Below are 19,072 nucleotides of genomic sequence, written 5' to 3'. Positions count from 1 at the left end.
AATCACAGAGATAAACTATGCAGATGTAATTTGGCAAACTTTCCCTACTTTTTCATCTGCCTCCAATGAATAAGGTCATTTGAACAGAGAAATTCCCTCAAGGCATATAGCTGCACTATTTTTTATGTTTTACAAGATGGATACTGGCTAGATTTTATACAGATCTCAATGAGAATTTTTGTGATCTCAACAGAGAAATTTCCCTAGTACTTATGATTAAAATATAGTATAGTATAGTATAGTATAGTATAGTATAGTATAGTAATAGTCCATGCATCTAGTCCATTGAAGACTTGGTTGGCTGTTTCACAGTAGTAAATTTTCTTTATAGCTAAGCTTTGTATAGGTTGCTTCTTGTAGCATTAAGTTTTCCTTTCTAGAAAAAGTTGCCACACAGTTTGCCTGACTGTCAGAGCATGCTAAATACACTTTCTTCCTCACTGGGTATCTCAGACAAGCCACATGTTGTAAAGGACTGTTGAGGTTGTCTACAGACTAGGCAGTCTGGTCCTACTATGCCATTAACTTCTCCTGTGATTCAAGGAGTAATAGCCCTCTCTGGGCTTTGGCTTCCTTCTCAGCCCAACGAAAGCAACATTGTAGATCAGTAGCTCTTAAAGAAACTTCAGCATGTAGCAGATGGCTTGTTAAGACACAAACTGCCCAGTCCTACTCCCCAGAGTTTCAGATCCAATAGGTCTGAGCAGGGCCCTGAGAATCTGCATTTCTGATCAATTCCAAGGTGATTCTGATGTTGGTTTAGGGACCATCCTGAGAACCGCTCATCATCTCGGCCATGTTCCTTGTAGCTCAGCTTTCTGTGATTTTGTCTCCTGAGAGGTTATTTGTTGGTTGGCTTACTTAATGCAGAAACTCTCTAAAGATTTCAGACAGTCTGATAACTCTAAAATAGGCTTTCATAAAGCAAAACTGTCATCACAAATTCAGGCATCTCTAATTTTGAAAAAATGGAAACTAGATTATTTTATTAGCATTCTGAGATTGTATATAAAAATAAACTTTGCAGTTTGGAGAGAAGATAAGTCAGTATTAATTTCTTTTCTCAATATACCAATTACTGCTTATCCATCTAACCATTACATTTCAGCTGAAATACAAATTTGGGAAAACATGTAGACAGACTGCTTAATCACTCCCTGCACGAAATTCTCTGATGTAATAGGTTTTCTCCTTGGGTCACTTCAGCAATATGCAATCATGTTTTATTTTTCATTTCTGTTGCAGTAAAGCTGAGAATCAAAAAGAGGATTTAAAATAGCGTGCCATAAAACCATCCTTATTAATTCAAATATTTGCAATGGGAATTAGCCAGGTAATGTGTTTTAGTGTTTTAACTGTAAACCAAAGAGTATGCTTTTCCCATATTAGACGCAGAATCTAGTTTTTGGTACAATGTATATGCTTCGAAATGTCCTAAATAATGATTGAAAACTTCAGGGAAGTGAATGCTAACTGTTAATCTGTTAGGGACTTGCTAGTTAGAGCTAGAGAAATCATTGTTGCTCACTTAATGTGTTTCTTTATTTGTGAGAAAGGAATAGTTTTCCTTCTATATTGGCATTTCTTCAGGTCATACTTAATTGTAAGTAATATATTTCCCCAAGTTGTTGACTGAAAAGTGCTGTATTGCCTATTGCAGCAGGTTGTTTTTCACGAGTCTAGCTTCTGAAGATGCAGGTGCCCACAGAGGTAAAGGAAGGAAGTGTCACCAGCCTCTCCAGCCAGCTGCAGATGAATATTGTGGCCAACTCACCTCACTTCCAAGTCTTGAGCTATAATGATCACCAGCATTAGAAATTGTCAAGAAGTGCCTCTCTGAATGGATTTAAAACACAATATTCGATGCTGGCCAGGGCCCAGTTAATAGGAGTGAAAGCTGATATATCGTTTCTGGAGAGCAGTTTGGCAGGAATCATCACAATTTGTAGAAATTGACTTCCTTTAATTCAGTAATCCCCCTTCTAGGAATCCATTCCCAGGAAATATCAGAGATACTGACAAAGATTTGTATGCATAGAGAGTTACTGCCATACTATTAGTAACACAGGAAAAAATTAAAAAAAGGAAAACATCCTAAGTCACCAATAACAGAGGGATGGTTAAATAAATTATGGGTCATCAGAATTTCTTCCAAATTAGTTTGGAAGAATTTTCAATGACAGGAAAATGCTCTCGCTGTAACATAAGTGAGAGGAAAAGCGCAGATGAAAACCTATAAAATCAGGTCATTTGAGGATGAATGTGTTGTACCAGCTTGGTTAAGGTGGGAACTGTAGGTCCCAGAACTATGATTTCTGTTCCCTATCTGGGTTGTAGCTAGCAAAAACAAGAACTTCTATGAGATTCAGAAGGCAAAAGTGACAAAGCTGCCATTGCTTTCTGAAAGTGTTTCTGGTCAGATATAGCAAAGGACACATTGTCTAGTGGGTTCCAGCTCTTCTCTCAACATCCAGCACTTCCTGTTTCCGGTCTTGAGGACAACCCAGTGGTGGTCTCAGATGCAGCACCAGCGCCTTGTCTGTAGATCCATAGAAGACAAAACCACACAGAGGCAACAGCTTTCAAGAGACTTCTTCACAAATGCTCCCTAAGTGATCTCACTTTTTGGCATCTGTTTCCTGTTGCTCCTATAATGAATTGCCACAAACTTAATGACTTTAAGCAAAACAGATTTATTCTCTTGTAGGTGCAGAGGCCAAATGTCCAAAATCAGTTTCACTAAGCATAACCCAACAAGTTTGCAGGACTGTTTCCTTCAGGAGGTTGTAGGGGAGAATCTGTTTCCTTGCCTTTCTTAGCTTCTGGAGACCTCTTGCACTCCTTAGCTCATAACCCCTTCCTCACTCTGAAGTTTGAAGAGAGAAAGGTACATTTGGAACGGTCCTTGTGCAGAACAAGAGAGTGACTGGAGTACTGTGGTGTTTGCACGGTGTGGCGAGCTCAGGTGAGCAGCACCAGTCAGCCTGGATCTGTGATTTTCTCAAGTTTCATTCAATAGCCAGGGTGCCCAGAAGCAAAGGTAGATGATAAGGCCACTCCAAGTTGGGGTTTTCTAAGCAGGTGAGAAGGAAAGTCAATGGGGCAAAGGAGTTGAAGAACTCCAGTGCAATTTCTCTCCTTGATCTCCATGCTACAGAGGAGAAAGTAGAAGCACGGGGAATTGGTGTGACTTACCCAAAGCCATAGAACTGGCAGGGGTAGACCTAAACCCAGGTCTCCTTAACAGAAGAGCAGTGCTGTTCTCCTGCAGTAGAGTGAAGGGCTGCTCTAAGTGTGGTCTCCTCATCAAGTTGGGATCACCTGGGGAGCCAGGTGGAGCCTGCTGATTAAGATGCAGATTTATAAACCCTGACTGAGATTTAACAGGCACTCCCAGTGATTCTGAAGCATAATAAGGTTTATGAATTGCTAAGATAGAGCAGAGTCATTGTCTTGTGGAGAGAACACAATAGCAGAAAAATGGCAGGGAGAGCAAGGGAGTTAGGGGACAGTTTAATAGCGAGAGACAACATGTATGAACTTCTGGAATAAGAGGGGTGGGGAAGACAAGTTGGCACCCAATGATGGTCAATAGACACCACGTTGAGTAGATCTGCAGGGATGCAGCGGATTTATGTTAACAATAAGCAAGACAATATGGAGGAAGACCAAAGACAACCCTCACTTTTTGCCACAGCATTTTCCTTCTGTTGTTAAAGTCTTGAGAATATTCATAATCCAAGTAGTATCTATGCTTCTAAGTAAGACCAAGGGACATTCAATATCCTCTCAGTTTTCCTACTGACTAAATATCAAAAGCAAATGAAACTACCACAGACTCAACAGGCTCAAATTCCAGACTTAGAGTTAAGATAGGCAAGGTTCCTTGACTTGGATATGGCCAGAAAGGAAGGGTTGTGTGGCTTCAGCTGGCAGACAGACTGTCACTGTTTCATAGGATATCAATATCCCAAACCCATGCCAACTGGTAGAAAGAACAAATATACTTTTGGGGACGTATATGCCTCATGGGAATTGCATTCTGAGATCTAAGCTAGAGGTGGGTTCCATACAGCAGAGATTTGAAAGGAAAAGCAATCTTGTCTCCACAGAAGATCTATCAAAAATATGTAAAATCAGACACATTTATCTAAAACTCATTTGTATCTATAAAAACAGCCCAGATCCAAGGAAATATTTTTTTATATTTGTTTCTGTTTGTTTTGATCAGCTCCTGGTTTAAAAAATACTAGCATAGGCAGTCTTGAGATACTGAACATATAATGAATGTATCTCCTCTTACATGCCCACAACTTGCAAACATCAAGGAACTGTTATCTCTTCAAAAGTTGGGTGTTTTAAGGAATGTGAGGAAAAAAACCTAAAATGGTGACTTAAAGCTACCATTTATTAGTACCAAAAAATAGGCTATCAGGGACTCCAAGTCCATGTTCCGTGAAGCACTGGATATCCCAAATTACTTTCACATGTTATCAACTTGCTATAACACATGTGCCACTTTGTGTTAATAAAGTGGAGCAGTATTGGGCACCTGGGTGGCTCAGTCGGTTAAGCGTCTGACTTCGGCCCAGGTCACGATCTCACGGTCCGTGGGTTCGAGCCCTGCATCGGGCTCTGTGCTGACAGCTCAGAGCCTGGAGCCTGCTTCGGATTCTATGTCTCCCTCTCTCTCTGCCCCTCCCCTGCTCATACTCTCTCTCTGTCTCAAAAATAAATAAAAACATTAAAAAAAATTTTTTAAGTGGAGCAGTATTAACACTTGGTGTTAATAAATTGAGCAGTAACAGTAAGATACCACTCCAAACATAGTGTGTGATTTATAAGTTTATATTTTAATACACGAATACAAAGTACCTTGAAGAAAGTTTCCGGACTGTGTTGGAGTGATCAACTTTTAAAATATAGTGTTTTTAGGGCGCCTGGGTGGCTCACTCAGTTAGGTGTCCGATTCTGGCTTGGGTCATGATCTCACGGTTCATGAGTTTGACCCCTGTGTCGGGCTCTGGACTGACAGCTCAGAGACTGGGGCCTGTTACGGATTCTCTGTCTCATCCTCTCTATTCCCCTCCCCCACTCACATCTGTCTCTCTCTCTCTCTCTCTCTCAAAGATAAATAAACATTAAAATTTTTTTCAGTTTCCCTTTAAATAAAATAAAATAAAAATTTAGTTCTATTAACAAATTTATAAATGCTTTTCTCTGTGATATGTCAAGCCCATTTCAACAGATACATACACCCAAGTACAGAATGATGAATGCATACTTACTGAAGCATTTTTCATAATAGCAAGAAAACAATCCAAGTGTCCACAGCAGGGAACTGGCTTAATAAACAACTATATATCCATGAATACTATACACCTATAAACAGAAAAATAAGAAAGTTGTTCTCCATTTACATTGATATGGAAAGTTATGTAGGATATACTATTCAGTTAAAAAACAAAACCAAACAAAGCAAAACAAAGCAAAACAAAAGACCGAGGTACAGATCACAGTGTAAAGTATGCTGCTGGCTTTTGTGAAAAAAAGGAATGATACATGCTTGCACTTCCCGGCATCTGAATAAAGTCCCTGGAGAGATCATATAAGAAACAAGTAAATGGGAGGGAGGGAGGGAGGGAAGGAGGCTTTTCAACGTATACCTTGTTGAGGCTTTTTAATTTCTGAACCATGTGACTATGTCACTTGTGCAAAACAATTAACAAACTTTTAAAGTTGATTTATTTTGAGAGAAAAAGAGAGAGAGGGAGAGAGAGCCTGAGGGGGGGAGGGGCGGAGACAGTGAGCTCACAGGCTGAACCAATATCAAGAGTCAGATGCTTAACCAACTGAGCCACCCAGGCACCCCCAAATAAAATTTTAAAAGACAAGGGATAACGTAGAAGTATTAAAATTGTGGTATTCGTGATAAAGGGTGGGAGCATCTGTTTATTTGGCTTGTTATAGTTGATTTCCTTCTAGTGGATGCTTACTGTTCCTCTTGTCACATTCAGGAACCATAGGCTGATGGCCATGCCTGAGGAGGATGTTGCCCTCTCCCTCATCCCTTTATTCACCAGTCACCAAATCTAGTTCAAGTAACAATCTGCCTACTTTCTCAGTTCTTTCTCTCCACCACTCTCCTTGCCTAAGCTTAGGCCACCAGCTTCCCTTCCCTGGTTTATAGCATCAGCCTGCCCTCGGTCTTCCTGCCTCCAACCTTGTCCCTTCAAGTTCTCCTCCAGGGTAATGCGAGAATGTTTTATTTAACATACAACTCTGATCTTGTCCTATTCCTGTTCAAAGGCTTTTATTATCCCCCACTCCTCCATTGTCTTCAAAATAAACTCTGAACCCCTTACTCAGCACTTAAGGCTCTCCATAATCACACACTGCTCCCCTTTCCAGTCTCATTCTTTTTCTGCCCTAAGCTACCTTCCCCAATGCCACATAGGAAGCACTGACCCAACTTTGCTGACCCATCACCTCTTCTCTCCTGGCCTTTGTGAGCACTGTTTCCTTTGCAGAGAACATTTCCTATCCACTTCTTGTTTTTTTTCTGGTTTACTGTCATTTTTTCCTTAAGCCCCTGCCTTAATAGGATTCTTGTAGGAAATCATTCCTGACTACCTCCTAATACACCTCACATTTAAGAGTTAATGAAATTGAATGATAACAAGATATGACCTCAACAAACATAGTACAAGATTGACCAGTTTTATATTTTAAAATAGAACTATAAAATCTTGGAGAAAGATCATTTTGGAATGATCAACTTTCTTACAATTGTGTTATTTAACATAATTTTTAATGTTTTTAGCTTTTCAGGATTAAGTAACCTTTCTCTGTGATCCCACAGTAGCCCACCACCACCTGCTTACCTCTATCACAGCACTGATCACACACTTATACAATTGTCTGATTTCCTCACTGGACTGTGAGATCCTTGGGGACAGGGATACTGCTGTTTATTGTTGCATTTCCAGGGCCCAGCTGGAAATGACTATAACCTACATGAGACTGAGCAAGAAGTGATTTAAGGGCAACATCTCTGAGCTTACTCCCAAAGTATTTCCACCGGGGAAGGTGTTAAATGCCGTTGCACAACAGTTGTCCCCAACTCCCCATCGCTGAGCAATGACATAGGCATTTACAGTGAGACCTAAAAGTAGGATATGACTCTTCTGCTTCAAAGCTGTTTTTAAATGCCCCACCCAAAACCATAGGGCTGAGAAAGAAAATCCCACAGAGGGAACATGTGGAGAGCTCTTGTAAACAAGGCCCAGAGCACTCCCTCCTGAGGTGAAGAAACAACATCTAATAACTCTCTGGGGCTACTAGTAAGAGACCTGCAGCACCTTCAAACTCGTCACAAAAAGATACCACATAGATACACATCTACATTAGAAGAAAATAGCCCAGTCTGGACCAGAACTCTTCTGTCACGAAAATTATAAAAGGATTACCAATTTCTTTGGTGAGGAGGAATTAGAGACTCCTATTGGACTCACCGTAGGGCCTTTATTCCTTGTGTACTATAGGATGAATTAGTACGCAGTCTCATTTATAGATTGAGTTATTCTCAACTAAGCTTTGTGTTAAACAACATCTAGGTCTATTAATATAGACCTAGATCCAAGGATTCCTGCCAGATAATGAGAATCAAAATTCTAACCTTCAGAAGGGGCAAAACCTTTTCTCCCTGCCTCCCCCTGACCCTGTGCATCCTCCTCACCTCACATCCCTTTCAGACTGGGTCTTATTAGGGTTTGTTTCTATCTTAGCGTGTGACATGCACAGATAACTGATGCTGAAGATCCGTTGAATGAATGAGTGAATGAATGCATGAAATGTACAAGCTTTCTGTCAATAGTTCTGGTTCTATATCTTAACATAAGGTAGACCTTATACCACTTTCTCCATCACAAGCATAAATCTTATAAATGGATTTCATGTACTTCTGTTATATTAACAGCTAGCTGTAGCTCTATTGCCAAAGACTGTATTTTCTTCTACCATTAATCTTTCTCCAGCTTGTGAGCTGGGAAAGTCATAATGATGGAAGTTGTCATAATGAACCCAAACAGTAATTGTAATAAGAAAATGGAGGGAGAAAATTGAAAAGGAAAATGCCTCTCCCACAGCACCACAGATAAATGACCATATTCTCTCCCAATTCCAAGTCTGTGCAGTTGTATTTGTTCTTGTCAAGATCATTAGGTACCAAAAGACCATTTGACATTAGTGGGAATGTTATTTTTAATAGGAGTAATATATTGATGTAAAAAAAAAAAAAAGCATACCTCTTCCCTTCTGTCGGTTCCTATCTAATTCACAAAATTTTAAGAGCTAAAGTGCATTTAAAATACTTAACAAAAAAGTTTATATGAATAAGACATGAAAGGGGGTAACCTCCTTCAACCAAGCTTCTCAAACTGAGATAAGCAATTACTTCTAACAAAGCAATCAAGGGATTGAATGAGAACAGGTTCACTGCTAACTTAGTTAAATATTAATTTGGGGATTTAAAAGATTTTTTTTCCACAGCTCTTGTCTCCTCTAGGAAAAAAAAAAAAAAGATGTTTTCAAAGTCATCCCCAGTCATTTTGATAAGTTATATCTTCCTGCCATTCTGCAGCATTTAACATACGATGAGAATTACCAGAGAATATAGAGAAATTTATAAGACTGCTAAATCATTCTGACACCCTCTGGGTCCTGATGGATTTAGTAATGAGCTCCACAATGAGATCCAAGACAAATTAAATCATTAAGCGCTTGATTCAGAGGATAAAGGCCTTCTTCTGAATTACCAAGAATTTAGTTTGGAATGATTTCCAAGTTCTACCCACTCGGGCCATATAGCAATGATGCCGTAAGAAGGCGTTACTTATGTTAAACTGATAACTAATTTCAAATGACCTCCTCCCACACTGCCCATGTCTTTGCCCTGATGTTCAACCTCCCTCCAGGGGAGTTAAGTTGATGATGACAAAGAACCCTGATCTTGCCCCAGTATTTATTTTAGGAGAGCAAAACAGATATTCTTAAAATAGAGAAATTATTTCTCCTCCAATCTCTTTCTTTTTCTTTTTCCCAGCTTCCTCCAACTGACTTACATTCAATCCAACTCTTAGACAAACCTATGAAATCAGAGAAGTCTGGGTTCTCAATCCTGGCTGCACATGAGAATTATCTAGGGAGCCCCTAAAATAATCCCATACCCAGCTCTATCCCAGGCCAACTATGTCAGAAGATCTGGGACTGGATCCAGGTATCTGTATGTAAAGTTCTCCAAGAGACGCCAGTGTGCAGCCAGTGCTGACACTCTAGGAGAGCAGAGTCAAGTTGATGTGATGTTCCTTGAGTCTTCAGAAAGGCAGTTAGTTTAGTGCCCCCGACCAGGCGTAGTATGGGGCCTGGAGGTGGGAGTCTTTTACAGCAATGACATAAGAGAAACCAAAGGATCATTTATACCTAGGAAATTATCTATGGCAAGACTTTCACTTGGTTTAATTAAAAATACTTTCCAAATTTTTGCACAATGCTAATACAAGGACTCTTAGTAACCTACTGTAACAAGAGGAATCAAATAAAAGTATAGCACTGCTATGTACCCAAGGTACCCCATACCAACTTTTTCAACACGTTAGTTTCTCTCTGCAGAGAGATCTATAAGAGACTTCACTGGTTTTTAAAGATAGTCAATGCAAACAAACAAACAAACAAACTTAAGAATCTCCTGGAGAAATTAAGCCAATCTCCAATCTCTTTTTTTTTTTTTTTTTTTGAGAGAGAGAGCAGGGGAGAGGTGTAAAGATAGAGAGAGTCAGAATCTTAAGCAGTCTCCACACCCAGCACAGGACTCCAAACAGGGCTCAATCCCACAACCCTGGGATCATGACCTGAGCCAAAACCAAGAGTAGTATGCTTAAATGACGAAGCCATCCAGGTGCCCCAAGCCAAAATTTTACCCAACTTGAATGAGATGATGCTTTAAGGCTACACCACCCAAGGCTGCTGTCCCCATCCAGTGTGACTTCACCAACACCATAGCATTTCAGGGTTAAAGGGCTGATGATGTGGCAGATGACTAGAAGCAAGACAGCACCTTCAGGTAGCCAAAAGTGATTTTATGGAAGGAGTCCTAGATGGCTTTTTCAAGGACTCTCCCTTACATTGGAGTGAGACCACTTCCTGGGCTCAGGACCCAGTAAGCATCATGTATGATCATCAAGCTGGGTGAAGTTACATGATATGGTCAGGATGTATCTGGTCTTACCAGCAATGTCCATAGAAATGCCAGCGATGTTCAGGCTACTTGGCTCTTTTGGATTCCTACTTTAAGAGTGTTTGCTGTGTTAAAACTGTCCTAAGCCCAGTTCATAGGAATGAGCAAAATTTTCCCCATTTTTTATTTTCACTATAAAATAAGGGTAGGGCCTTTGCTTTTAAGTTCTCTGTAAGCATTTAAGAACGAAATCCTTTTGGGAGTGGGAGGTTTCTTCCTTCCTGTACTAATTTCCTATACTAATTTAAAGATACCTGGCATGGGTTGTAAATTTTCTGATTTTGCCATTAATCAATACATTGGCCAGGATTTTCCTTTTTATTAAAATACCCATGGTTAGCCTGTTAATTTGTACAGACTTTCTAAAAGACAGTTTGTGCAATAGTGATTAAAATTTGATTTAAAATACATATGTCCTTTGACCCAGAATTCCTGCTTCTAAAAAATGCCCGAAGAAAATACATATATAAATAAGCATAAGTGCCAAGATGAGCTACAAAGATGTTCACTGTAGTGTGTTTTATAACAGGAAAAAGTTGGAAATAATCTAAACGAAGAGATACTGGTTAAATATATTATGGCACAGCCTCAGGATTCCTTGGTGGTGCCTCAGGGGTGATTGGGTAAAGGGTGGGAAAGGATAAAAGCCAATGGGAGCCTAAGTAGGTGGGGCCCTGGGTCTCACATTCCTGCTTCAACATCAAAAGCTTCAATTTTATCAGTTTCTTTTGGAAAATTAGTTCTGCTGCCAAAAATAGTTGGAAATGGAATGAGTACTATTGAAACAGAAAGTGGTTAAAAATACCCTGCAAAGAGGGAAAAGACTGCAAAACTATTTTGGTTTAATCTCATTTCCATTGATACGTATATGTATACCTACATATGAAAAAAATACACACAAAGAATCTATATAACAATGAACATGTTATTCATCTGGGTAATAAGAAAAAAGTTATTTTTAACTTTAAAATTTTTTCAGGGCGCCTTGCTGGCTCAAGTCAATAGTGCCTGCGACTCTTGATCTCTGGGTCATGAGTTAAGTCCCATGTTGAGCAGAGAGATTACTTAAAAAGTAGAACAACTTGAAAATCTTTTTCTACATGATTCTCAATGACTTTTCAGGTTTTTCAGTCGTTATGATGCTGAATCAAGTCAATAATTAACTACCAATTCTTCATCGGAAGACTATAACTTTCACAAACCCCTTTAGTTTTTCAAAGAAGGATAAATCAGTTCATAAGGAGAGGGAAAACATATGTTTACACAGTAAAAACATAAAATTCTTACATATTTTGTACTTAGTGAAATTGTAAGAGCGAAGACATTCAATTATCAATGATGATGGTGATAATGATGGTGATGGTGATGGAATCACTAACTTGTATTGAGAGATTTCACAGTGCCAGGCATTGTTCTAAGCACTTTACATGTATTAGCTCTTAATCCTGACAATACCTGTATGGGGTAGGAACTATTAACAGCCCCATTTTCCTGAAGGGGAGACTGAGGAACAGAGAGAATACACAATGAGTGTTGTTGCCAGGATTTGAAGTGCTTCATTCTTTTTTTTTAAATATGAAATTTATTGTCAAATTGGTTTCCACACAACATCCAGTGCTCATCCCAACAGGTGCCCTCCTCAGTGCCCATCACCCACTTTCCCCTCTCCCTTACCCCCCATCAACCCTCAGTTTATTCTCAGTTTTTAAGAGTCTCTTATGGTTTGCCTCCTTCCCTCTCTATAACTTTTTCCCCCCCTGCCCTCCCCCTTGGTCTTCTGTTAAGTTTCTCAGGATCCACATAAGAGTGAAAACATATGGTATCTGTCTTTCTTTGTATGACTTATTTCACTTAGCATAACCCTCTCCAGTTCCATCCATGTTGCTACAAAAGGCCATATTTCATTCTTCGTCATTGCCAAGTAGTATTCCATTGTCTATATAAACCACAACTTCTTCATCCATTCATCAGTTCATGAACATTTACTCTCTTTCCACAATTTGGCTATTGTTGAAAGTGCTGCTATAAACATTGGGGTACAAGTGCCCCTATGCATCAGCACTCCTGTATCCCTTGGGTAAATTCCTAGCAGTGCTTCATTCATTTTATTATCACCATTCTGAATCTAAAATTGCAAGTGAAGAAGAAGGAGCTAAGATGGCAGAGGAGTAGGGAGATCTGAGGCTTGCCTTGTCCCTCGAACAGCTAGATAAATATCAAATCATTCTGAACCCCCAAGAAACTGATACGAGAACTGAGAGAACAAACTGCACCTCTAGAGGTAGAAAAACAGCCACGTCGTGGAAGGTATGTTATCAAGATTATAACAGAAATTAGAGAGCTTTTCATCCTTACTATCATGTGGGACAATTTATATAAAACTGAAACCATGTGTTCCTTAAAATGTGACAAAACTCACTTATAAATCTAACTAACTTGGGTTTTTTGGGTTTTTTTGAGAGAGAGAGAGCACACACATGTGGAAGAAGGGTAGGGGCAGAGGGAGGGAGGGAGGGAGGGAGACAGAGAGAAAGAGAGGGAGAGAGAATCTCAAGCAGGTTCCACATTCAGCGTGGAACAGTGTGGGCTTGATCCCACGACTATGAGATCCATGAACTGAGTGGAAATCAAGAGTCAGAAGTTTAACTGACTGAGCCATGTAGGACCCTGGTTTGAATTTTTTAAATAAATGGATTTTATAGTACTAAAAAAAAGTAAGTAAATAAATAAATAAAATGAGACCATTTTCATTTCTTGAAGTTAAAAATATTCTTTTGTTTGAACTCACAGAGGCACAATGACAAAAGACTTCTGATGCCAATAGACCTTGGTTCAAATCCTGGATCTGCTGCTTTTCCTCTCAGAGCCTCAGTTTCCTCATTTGTAATGAGGGTGAATAATTCTCCCTCTACTGAGATGCTGTGGATAAGATTTCCTACATAAAATCTTGGCTCAGTGTGTGCTGCATGAATAAATGGAAGTTAATATGGCTATTAAGGCAAGAAAATGAAGCAAGTGAGGAACTTAATTGAATAACATTTAAATTATTTTACTACTAAAAAACCCGCTTGAGCAAATGGACCTAGGAATAAATATCCTCTTATGGTGATTATATAATTTATTATCTAAACCAGGGGAATTTAGAGAGGAAAGGGGCCCTATTAATAATTTATCTGGGGTAACAGATAATAATTTATCTGGGGTAACAGACAGTCCTGGGCAAATGGGGATGTGCAATTACCTAACAGTAAGCAGGAGTTCTAAGCCCATAGCTACGGTCCCTTCCTTGCGACCCTCACCTGGCCCATCAGCTCCTACTTCAGAGTGGTCATTAGACTGAGGAACATCAGTGAGAAGATCTCTAGGCTGTATGCCAGCAATATTCAGGAAATTTTAAGTTTACAATGCCTTCTGCTTAGATGAACTGTGTTCTTAAGAATTATCTGGAAAGGGGCACCCAAGTGGTTCAGTTGATTAAGTGTCCAGCTTTGGCTCAGGTCACGATCTCACAGTTTGCGAGTTTGAGGCCAGCATCAGACTATACTGTCATCACTGGTCCTGCTTTGAATCCTCTATCTCCCTCTCTCTCCCTCCCCCCCTCTCAAAAATAAATAAACGTTAAAAATTAAAAAAAATAATTATCTGGAAAAAACAATTCTCATGTAGAACGTACTTCATGACATCTTGTCATATGGTCACTCCCTCCTCTGTGGTCTTTGAAGGTAAAGACTGTACAGACTCGTAGGTACAGACTTAAAATCAAACCCAAGATGTGCCCTCCTTTAAGAGCCTCTGCTGCCCTGCCAGCTGTGATCACACCACATGCACACTCCGCTTTCTGAAAGTCACGTACCTCTTGAAATGACATGGTACTCGGCTTGCGTGCAGCACACGTGAATCAAAGGTTCACAGGATGTCAGAGCTCGCAGGGATTCTTGAGTCTAATCCCTTCATTTCAGGCCTGGAGATCTCAAGTGACTTACCTTAGCCAAGGCTACGCAGCTAGCTAAGTGCAGAAGAACCAGAACCCAGGACTGCCCTTGTAGCAGGTGATTCTTGCCTTTATTGTATAGCTCCTTCCCTGAAAACTAGCTCAAAGTGCAATATAGTGATTCCAAAAATAACACAGTATTTCAGACTTGTCAGGGTTATTAGCAAGAATTGAGGATTCTCCCATTGTACTCTACAGCATCCTTATAATTAGACATATTTTTCAGCTCTTATTGGGAGAAAATTAAAATCAGATTTATGTTGATGCTTTAAATCCTCTACTTTGGCCAGGTAATGAGGAGGCTAAATAATGTATGTGTGGAAGAGGCCCAATTGTAAACATAGCCTCCAAGTTGGGATGTTTATTTCCTAACGTTGACATAGATGGGAATAAATATAAATAAAAAATGAGATATCCCAAATCAGGGTGAGAAACCCAAAAATGAAAAACTGATATTTATTATTCTGATGGTTGGGGATTCCAGTCCAGGCATATAAATGAAAAGCAACCCAACCAAGTTCATTGGTTTCTACTGTTTAAACTTTACATTTTCTTGTCTTTTGTATCCGGTATGGTGGTTTAGGTTAAGACAGGAGATAGGGGATAAAAGAGAACTGAACGAATGCTGGTCACCAGGATATGGGTAATATTCAAAAACATACATTTTTGTGTTTCTTTCTTTCTTTCTCCCTCCCTCCCTCCCTCTTGCCTCCCCTCCTCCCTTTCTCCATCCCTCCCTCTCTTTCTTTCTCTCTTTCTCCCTTTCTTTCTCTCTCTCCTTCCTCTCTCTCTTTCTTTCTGTCCTTCCTTCCTTCCTTCCTTCCTTTCTTCCTTCTTGTAGGCTCTATACTGGGCATGGAGCCCAACACAGGGCTTGAACTCACAACACTGAGATCAGGACCTGAGCTGAGATCAAGAGTCAGATGCTTAACCAACTGAGCCAGCCAGACACCCCTCCAATAACACACATTTTAAAAGAAAAGATAGGGGCGCCTGGTTGGCGCAGTCGGTTCAGCGTCCGACTTCAGCCAGGTCACGATCTCGCGGTCCGTGAGTTCGAGCCGGCGTCGGGCTCTGGGCTGATGGCTCAGAGCCTGGAGCCTGTTTCCGATTCTGTGTCTCCCTCTCTCTCTGCCCCTCCCCCGTTCATGCTCTGTCTCTCTCTGTCCCAAAAACAAATAAATGTTAAAAAAAAAAAAAAAAGATAAAAGTCCCCTGCCTCAAATATACTTTGCTTCCTAAATGGGGAGGTCAGAGAAGAAATGGCTTAAGTGGTAAATGAGGAAATAGGAAGATCAACAAATAGATTTATTAGCAAGACAGTAGGTTCCTAGATATTCTTGGTCTTGCTCTTCCTGATCTTTTCCTCTTCTGGCAAAAGAAATTCTAAATTCTTTTTTGAATCTTCTTGAATTGGATTTGAAACACTCACTGAGCTAGTGAAATTATTTAAGAAAAAGAAATAAAAGGCAGCCTGACTGGAAAAGTAGACCTGTTTCTATTGGTAGATGACTTGATCTTATACATAAAAAATCCTTAAGAATCTGCCCAAAATGCTGTCAGAATAAATAAGCTCAGCAAGGTTGCAGGGTGCAATATCAGTATTCAAAAAATTAATTGTACACTAGTCCTCCCTTATCTGAGAGGGATACATTCCAAGTGGATGCCTGAAACTGCAGATAATACCAAACCCTACATATGCTGTTTTTTGCTATACATATAAAGTGTATAAATTAGCCACAGTAAGAGAATAGCAACAATAACAAAATAGAACAATTATAACAATACAGCTTACTAAAAATGATGTGAATGTGGCCTCTCTCAAAACATTGTACGACATTCCTCTTGTGATGATGTGAAATGATAAAATGCCCACATGATTAGTTGAAGTGAGGTGAACGACAAAAGCATTGTGATGTAATGTCACATTACTACTGACCTTCTGGTGATAGGTCAGAAGGAGAAACACCTGCTTCTGGAGTACTGTTGACTGCAGAAAATGAAACTTCAGATAAGAGGGCAGGTGGGGTACTATAGTTCTTTACACTAGCAGAGAACAATCCAAAAATGAAATTAAGATCACAATGAAATTTATAATAGCATCAAAGAGAAAGAAATATTTCATAATAAGTGTAACAAAAGCAGTACAATATTTCTATGCTGAAAACTATAAAATAATGCTGAAAAAAACTAAAGAAGACCTGTGTAAATGAAAAGATACCCCACCTTCATGAATTTAAAGACATATTATTATTAAGATGGCAATACTACATACAATGATCTATAGATCCAATGTAATCCATATCAAAATCCCAACTGACTTTTTTTTGCAGAAATTAACAAACTGATGATAAAATTCATGTGAAAATGCAAGAAACCCAGAAGAGTCAAATCAATTTTGAAAAAGGACAAAGATGAAGGACTCACATTTCCCAATTTCAGCATTTGCTACAAAGCTGCAATGATCAAGACAGTGTGGTCCTGGCAGAACAGGAATGTAGATCAATGGAATCATTGTGAAAGTCCATTTATAATCAATTAACTTTTTATAAAGGTGTCAGACAATTCAATAAGGGAAAGAATGGCCTTCAACAAATGGTACCCGGACAACTGGATATTCACATATAACAATAAACTCAGATTTCTATTTCACACTATAAACAAAAATTAACTAAAAAGGGATCATAGGTCTATATGTAAGAATTAAAACTATACAACTCTTAGAAGAAAATGTAAGGGTAGATTTTTGTGACCTTGGATTAGGCAATGATTTCTGTGCTACCACACCAAAAGCACAAGCAACAAAAGAAAAAATAGGTAAATGAGACTTCTTCAAAATTTAAAACTTTTGTGGTTTCTCCACCAAGAAAGCAAAAGACAGCCCAGAGAAAATATTGCAAATCATATATCTTGTGGACTTGTACCCAGAATATATGAGAGTTCTTATAACTTGACAATAAAAAGACAAATAACCCAACTTACAAATGAGTAAAGGATTTGAACAGACATATCTCCAAAGAAGATACACAAATGGCCAATAAGCATATGAAAGGATGATCAACCATTAGGAAAACATTAGCTGTTAGGAAAACAAAAATTAAAACTATGATGAAGGGACAGAGGGAAGTGATTAGTTATTATTTAGTGGGTAGTTTCTGTTTGGGATGATGAAAAAGTTCTGAAAATGAACCATGACGATGGTCGCTTGACATTGTGAATGCATTTAATGCCACTGAACTGTATACTTAAAAATGGTTAGAACGGTATATTTCATGTTATGTATATTTTACCAGGATAAAATTAAAAACCATAATGAGGTGCTACTCCACAACTACTGAATGGCCATAATAAAAAAGACAAATAATAACGAGGGCTGGTAAGGATGTAAAGATATTGGAGCCCTCACACACTGTTGGTAGGAATGTAAAATGGTACATCCAGTTTCTCAAACAGCTGAACAGAGATACCATATTACCCAACAATACCACTCTTGGGTCTACATCCAGGAGAATTTCCACACAAAAACCTGTACATGAGTATTCATTGAAGCATTATTCTTAATAGCTAAAAAGTAGAAACAACTCAATGTCCATCAATGAATGAATGAATGAACAAAAGATGGTATGGCCATACAATGGAATGTTATTCTGTCATAAACAATAACGCACTACTGATACATGCTACAACATGAAAACAATATGCTAAGGAAAAGAAGCCAGTCACAAAAAACCACATATTATATGATTCCATTTATATGAAATATCTAGAGTCGGCAAAACCATGGAGACAAAAAGTAGATTAGTGGTTGCCAGGACTGGAGGAAGAAGGAATGGAAAGTGACAACTACTGGCTAAATTAGTGATAATGATAACACACTTAGTAAGTATGTAAATTATATATCAATAAAGCTGTTATTTTTTTTATTATTATCATCAAGTGGAGTGCTGGGTAGACATGACACTTCTAAGAGTTTAACACCCTACAATTACAACCCTGCTAAGTGCACTGAAAGCAAATATTTTAGGTTTGGAAAAACCACACACCTGACATACCCCTTTCTTGGCCAGAGGCCACTGTTCATCATTTCCAAGTGATTCACATCCTTTTGCCCTGATCTCTTGCTTTATGTAAGAAGGATCAGCTAAAAGAAAAGAAACATAAGCATGTGTGAGTTCCCTTCCAATGTGTCAAGAAAACATTAATGATCATTCATGTGACTCACTGCTTCACTCATCCTTGGCTTTGGCAAAGGCAGAAAGCCACATACCGAGAGAAATGAAGCCAAGCAAGACATAGTTTTGGTTAGCCTACCTGGGCCAGAGAGAAAGAGTGCACATTCATACTTCGCACAGAATGTGCATTCCATCTCCAAAGAGCCAACGACAGAGAACTCTGGGAAATGGATACTTTTGACAGAGATGCAAACAGTTCTAGAAAGATTTAAATTGTAAGCACCTGGGTTCCGGTGAAAAGCCTCCATCATGCACCGTGTGTATAAAAGACAATAAAAACTACTTCATTAAACTAAGCAAGGTTGGTACAAAATGGAGTAACAAGAGTGAACAAGAGCCACTTGAAATTGTAATGTAATGTAATAGTAATGCTGTTAAGCATTGTATACCACGTTAGACGTTTTTTTCTTAATAATACTTTTAAACAAATAGGACCTAAAAGTAGTTTTAGGTTATTGGAGAGAGGTAAGAAGTACTAGTCAACTTTAAGAGTTTAAAGAACTCTTTTTTTTTTAATTAAAAAAAATGTTTATTTATTTTTGAGAGAGAGAGACA

General features: G+C 39.0%; 1 long non-coding RNA gene across 5 annotated transcripts in view; it reads right to left on the bottom strand.

Moving 5' to 3' along the window:
- Positions 1-262: 262 nt before the first annotated feature.
- The window catches only part of LOC113603446 (uncharacterized), a 288,868-nt gene continuing 270,058 nt past the window's right edge, over positions 263-19,072 (bottom strand). For 3 of the 5 annotated variants that reach the window (XR_008298878.1, XR_008298877.1, XR_003425039.2), the window contains 3 exons: positions 5,289-5,382; positions 3,196-3,343; positions 263-3,073 (listed from right to left, as the gene is read on the bottom strand). This is a non-coding gene — a long non-coding RNA (uncharacterized LOC113603446). The remainder of the gene's footprint in view (positions 3,074-3,195; positions 3,344-5,288; positions 5,383-19,072) is intronic. The other 2 variants (XR_008298885.1, XR_008298883.1) reach the window with 2 other exon arrangements.

Source organism: Acinonyx jubatus, chromosome A1 (genome assembly GCF_027475565.1).
Source record: "Acinonyx jubatus isolate Ajub_Pintada_27869175 chromosome A1, VMU_Ajub_asm_v1.0, whole genome shotgun sequence".
NCBI lineage: Eukaryota > Metazoa > Chordata > Mammalia > Carnivora > Felidae > Acinonyx > Acinonyx jubatus.
This window is presented reverse-complemented; position numbering and strand designations above follow the sequence as displayed.